This window comes from Geotrypetes seraphini, chromosome 12 (genome assembly GCF_902459505.1).
Source record: "Geotrypetes seraphini chromosome 12, aGeoSer1.1, whole genome shotgun sequence".
Taxonomy (NCBI): Eukaryota; Metazoa; Chordata; class Amphibia; order Gymnophiona; family Dermophiidae; genus Geotrypetes; species Geotrypetes seraphini.
The window spans coordinates 15,691,530-15,697,529 of record NC_047095.1 but is presented as its reverse complement, the minus strand read 5'-3'; positions in this window follow the sequence as shown (position 1 = coordinate 15,697,529).

Here is a 6,000-nt window from a genome sequence, read left to right as displayed (position 1 = left end):
TGAAATCAGCACTGCTCGTCCCATAATGCATCAGAATAGAGTTGTCAGCAATGCAGGACTAGCCAAAATCTCCCTCCTGGAACTTGGCAGCTCTGGGTGATACATAAGACATGTCCAAGAAAACTCTGTGGTTGGTTCAGGCCAAGTTCACCCTCTGCTGCTTACAGAGCAATTTCTGGCTAGACATTTTGTAATCATTATTACGCATATCACTGCTAAAGCCAAAAGAACATCTCACATTTAATCATTCAAAAGTCAAAGTGATGAGATGCTTTGCCTCTGTCATCAATAATACAATGACCTCATCAGCAGGATGCTAAGTGAAGCTGAGAAATGATTGTGGCAAAAGGGTTTTGTTTTAAATTACTGGTTGGTAAAGGGAAAGGAGTCCTAGCAAAGGGTTACATTTATCTAAATTAAGTTCAAAATTAAAATGTGGACCATTTCTTAGTAATAGCATAGCTTCACTACTATACTCTACAATGGTTATCTTTCTATGCATGACTGATTACAGCTTGACCTTTCAGGGATTAGGGCAGTAATGCCCTTTAATTCTTATGTAACATTAATTGCAGCCAGTAAGGTTTGGCATGACACAGAGCATTTACTTATAAATAATGTACAATTAGACATCTGTATCATAGATGTACTTGTTAGTGCTTTAGTGTTTCTACAATTCAGAAGTAAGGCCAGTGCCAGGCAGACTTCTATGGTCCGGGTCTTGATTATGGCAAGGACAGATCAATATTCCTCCCAGTGAGGGGGGATCTCTGCCTGCCCCCCCTCCTCCCAGAAGCTGCCGCTGCTAGGGATGCCTCCCTGCCTCTGCCCATTTGTTGCACCCACCCCCGAAGCCAGCCCGAAGCTGACACACTCCATCCCCTCCCAGCAGCAACTCTGTGCAGAGAGGGATGGGCCAGCCCACAAGCCTTCCCCCCGATGTCAATTCTGATGCCAGAAAGAAGGTTCAGGGCCAGCCAATCGCTGCCTGGCTCACAAGCCCGGGCTAGCCAATCACGCCCGGCTTACGAACCTACCCCCTGATGTCAATTACGACATCAGAAAGAAAGTACCAGGCCAGCCAGACAGCAATTGGCTGGCCCGGAACCTTCTCTCCGACATCAGAATTGATGTTGGGGGGAAGGCTTGTGCGCCATGTCCCGTCCCTCCCTGCACGGAGTTGCTGCTGGGAGGGGATGGAGCATGTCGGCTATAGGTTGGCTTCGGGGGTGGGGGGTGGTACAAATGGAACCAGGGAGGCATCCCCAGCGGCAGCGACTTCAGGTAAGGATCCCCAGTGGCGGCCAGGCTGCGTACCCCCAACAGGCGGCCCGCATACCCCCAAGGGTACGCGTACTGTGTGTTGAGAAACACTGTTCTAGAGGACCAAGAGAATTTCAGTTACTCACTATATCTAAAAAGCTAAGGGCAAGCTCCTCAGTTAGGAGCTTAGGTGGCAGAGTGCAGGCCGCAGCGTTACCTACTCATCGATAAGGCAAAAAGTTGCAATGTATTGGTGTCATGATGAAGGTTAGAAAAACAACATTTATCAGCAGAATTAAGTTCTGATTTGTAGAACTGTAATTGTGTCGTGAAAACCTTATAGTTAGCAGCAAATGGAAATTTACGTATGCCAGATCTTCTCAGCTCCCCATAGCTGTCTCCTAAGCAATTTAATATTGATGTGATATAAAGGAAGAGAAGACTTATTGACTCAGGTGCCAACTTTATCCAAGCCAATAGAAAGAATGGCAAAGATAGGGGGTCAGAGAGGTCAGCGGAATTAGGTTTCTTCAGATCCAAGTTTGGGAGGAGGTAGGGGGTTAGGAGAAGAGTTGTGGAGACTGGTGTATGAGATTAAAAAGTGATCAGACCATGGAAGTATATACAGTCAATGGTACCGTGAAGCTCTTATTCAAGTAAATTCTTTTTTCGCCTTGTCAGAACTGGCTCAAGGGACTGTGGCATCCTCAGCCAACTTTTCTATCAGGACCGCACCTCTGTCTGGTATATCCTCTTTCACTCCTCCCCTCCCACTCAGTGATCCAGTATCTCCTCCTCTCTTGTAACACCCCCCCCCCCAAGTAGATTTGGAGAAGACTTTTAATGTTGGGGGGAGGAGGAAGAAGGGAGAAGATTCGGGGTTGAGGGGGCATCATATAGAAGGAATTCTTTTATGACCTTCTTATCGTTCCTCCTCAACCCACCTCTCCTCTTTCCCCATTCTCTATTCCTCTACTGCCAACTCCAGTCTCTGGCTCTTGTATCTTGCTGCACCATATGCCCAAACAGACTGCCTGAGACAGTACATCAAGCTCCTACTCTGGCAGTATTCAAATCTAGACTAAAAACCCACTTTTTCAAGACTGCTTTTAAACCCCTAACGTTACAAGGCTTCAAAGAAGGTTTGGATAGGTTCCTAGAGGATAAAGGAATTGAGGGGTACAGATAGGAGTAGCGGTAGGTTATAGGGATAGTCTGGGACCACTGCTCAGGCAATGGGCCTGATGGGCCGCCGCGGGAGCAGACCGCTGGGCGAGATGGACCTCTGGTCTGCCTCAGCGGAGGCAACTTCTTATGTTCTTATGTTCTTAATTTCCACTTACTTGTAAAGTACCCTTCTCTGTTATATCATTCCCTCTGTGAGAAATTCCCTAACCCCTATTTGTCTGTTTTGATTAGATTCTAAGCTCTTTCAAGCAGGGATTGTCTCTTACATTTTTAATATACAGCACTGCGTACGTCTGGCAGCACTAGAGAAATGATAAGTAGTAGTAGAAATATTGGAGCAATTGAAAGGGAGCACCTAACAAATTTGGTTCATATAACTAACATCACCGTCTCTACCCTTCCATCTGTCATGGATCTGGCAACCTTTTAAAAATCTAAGGTTCAAACCATTAGGGTCTATCTGCTCCCTGTATGATCCTCCTGTACTATACAATTTAATGATGGATCTACTATCCCGGTGGATAAGATCTGGGGAAAATTTTTTATCAAATTCAATGCAAATATATTACATGCTTGTTTTTAAAATATGCTAAATCTTTCTGCTGCATGGATGTTTACCACCTGTATTTGATTAAGTCGGCATCTCTGTTATTTTGAGGTTTATTCACTCATTACCATTTGTCATCTGGCTTATTTCCTGCATCTAGAAAGAAAATTGTTTTGCCAGAGTTGAGTTTAGCAGGCATCAGAAATTATCATCCTGTTGCTCCTATACCACTTTATGTTAAAGTCATGGAGGGATTTGTTACACAGCAACTAGACATCTATTGTCAATAATTTGATAATTTTACATTTCTCAAAATCAGGTTTTAGAAAATATTATAGTACAGAAACTGTAGTGTCAGCTTTGGTAGCCTGTGGTAAGGAGCTATTTTGCAAAGGTCAATGTGCTATTATTTTTTTTTGTACTTTAATGTGCTATTATTATCCACTTTGATCTTAGCATTGCCTTTTGATTTGGTAGATGTTGAGTTGATAATAGATATTCTGAGCCATATTGGAATTCAGGGCTAGGTGCTTTCTTGAATTAGTGTTTTTTTTTTTTGAAAGATAGACATTATACTATTTTCTGAAAACTGGAGACCACTTTGTGGTCTTCCCTCTTTCTCCTTCACTTTATAATTTCTTACTCCAGTCTCTTGAAGTTGTTCTCGACTAGGTTGGTTTTAAACATTTTATATATGCAGATGGTATTACTGTCATTCTTCTGGTATCCCAATTATGGTCAGAGAAATTAGCTACAAGGATCCGCTGAAAAGTTCTCAGCCCAACCAACAAAGTTAGAGAAGTCTCCATCAAAGGCTATGCACTTAGTCCAGCAATTTTCTACTTTTTTTGTTCCGTATTTTTTCAACAGAACAAAAAAGTGGAAAAATCACTGGACTAACCCCCTCTTCTATTAAACTGCGCTAGCAGTTTTTAGCACAGAGAGCCGCGCTGCTCCTGATGCTCATAGGAACTCTATGAGCGTCAGGAGCAGCGCGGGCCATTCTGCACTAGAAACTGCTAGTACAGTTTAATAGAAGAGGCCCTAAGTATATAGCCCTTGATGGAGACTACCCCAACTTTGTTGGTTGGGCTGAGAACTTTTCAGCGGCCCCTCATAATATTTGAAAATGTGCAAATACTATTGAAGATTGGGTCTGCTCTCATCATCTCAAATAAAAACAAAACCAGATTTTCATGGCTTGGCTCCTCTACTGGCACATAATATACTGATAATATATGTTTTGATTGTTATCAATTTCCTTTAGTTCCTCAATCTAAATTTTTAGGAGTTGAGCTAGACAAATTATTAACATTACATAGCCATGTTCAACTGGTAATTAAAAACTCTTATTACATTTTGAAATTTATCCCCTCCTTTACAAAGCCGCACTAGTGTTTTTTGCGCCGGCTGCAGCAATAACAGCTCGAACACTCATAGGAATTCTATGAGCATTAGAGCTGTTACCACGGTGGCCGACGCTAAGAACACTAGTGCAGCATTGTAAAGCAGTGGGTAAGAGCAATCAAAAAATATTTTAAGCCTGAGGTACAAGGAATTTTGATTCAATCATTAATTTCAGCTAAGCTGGATTATTGTAATATTATTTTTGCTGTTGGCACTAAATTATTGATTGGCCAACTACAACTGCTTTAAAATGCAGCGATTAGATTAATTTTTGGTTTATCAAAATTTGATTCATTGTAGGCTTTCTGTCTTAAATTGCAGTAGCTTCCTCTGGCAGACAGAGTTCAGTTTAAATTAGGCTCCATGGTTTTTAAAATTTTGGCAGGTGAAGTTCCTTCATATCTGTCAGACATGGTAGTTTTATTGAAGGGTTCCTTTAGGACAGTGGTCTCCAACTGAAACCCTTTGCAGTGCCACATTTTGGATTTGTAGGTACTTGGAGGGCCTCAGAAAAAATAGTTAATGTCTTATTAAAGAAATGACAATTTTGCATGAGGTAAAACTCTTTATAGGCTGCAGTGAGGTAATGGCCCCGAAGCCCATAGAGATTTAAAGGGCTTCAGGGCTGTTGCCGCGTGGCAGCGTTTGCGCAGCTTTGTAAAACAGGCCCTAAGGGCTCCTTTTACAAAGGCGCGTTAGCGGTTTAACGCGCGTAATAGTGTGCGCTAAACTGCTGGCTGCGCTAGCTGCTACCGCCTCCTCTTGAGCAGGCGGTAGTTTTTCAGCTAGCACGGGGGTTAGCGCATGATATAAAGTTGGGTGCGCTAAAGCCGCTAACGCGGCTTCGTAAAAGGAGCCCTTAAGGTTAATACACTAGGGGAGGGGAGAATTCCATTTGTGTAGAAGATATGTTGAAGGAAAGAAGCTCATAAATCGAATGCATCCTTGAATAAGAAGGCCTTCGGGTTCGATTAAAATTTATCCATAGAAGTTTCTTCGCAGAGATATTTTTATTTGTTTTAAATATTAGCCCAGCTTCTACAGGTGCAATCCTGAATTCAGAAGTAAGCAGTTTCTAATCAAAGAGCTGCAAAACAAATAGATCTGCATGCCATATGCATATTAACTACTTTCTTAGAATAAATACTGTATTTACAAATATATCCAGAAACCCAGACCCGTGATTGTTCACCACTGGTCTCTTGTCTGTTGCCTATATTTAGTTTCTTTGTACTAACTGGCATTTGGTGAGCTTTTATCTAGAAGATGGCACCATCTACTGATAAATTATGGAATATCATGTTTGAAAAGTGTGGGTTTTTTTTTTCATATTTGTGACCATCTCTGGGAACAGGTGACTACAGTCACCAGAAACAAAACAAAACAAAAAAAAAGGTTTTAATAAATTCTGTTAGAGCATATACCCCTCCTTTTACTAAAATGTGATAGAGGTTATTAGCGCAGGAAGCCGCACTGAATGTTCTGCGCTGTTCCTGATGCTCATAGAGTTCCTATGAGCATCAAAAGCTTCACGGAACATTCAGCATGCCTCCCTGCGCTGATAATCGCTATCGTGGTTTAGTAAAAGGTGTGTG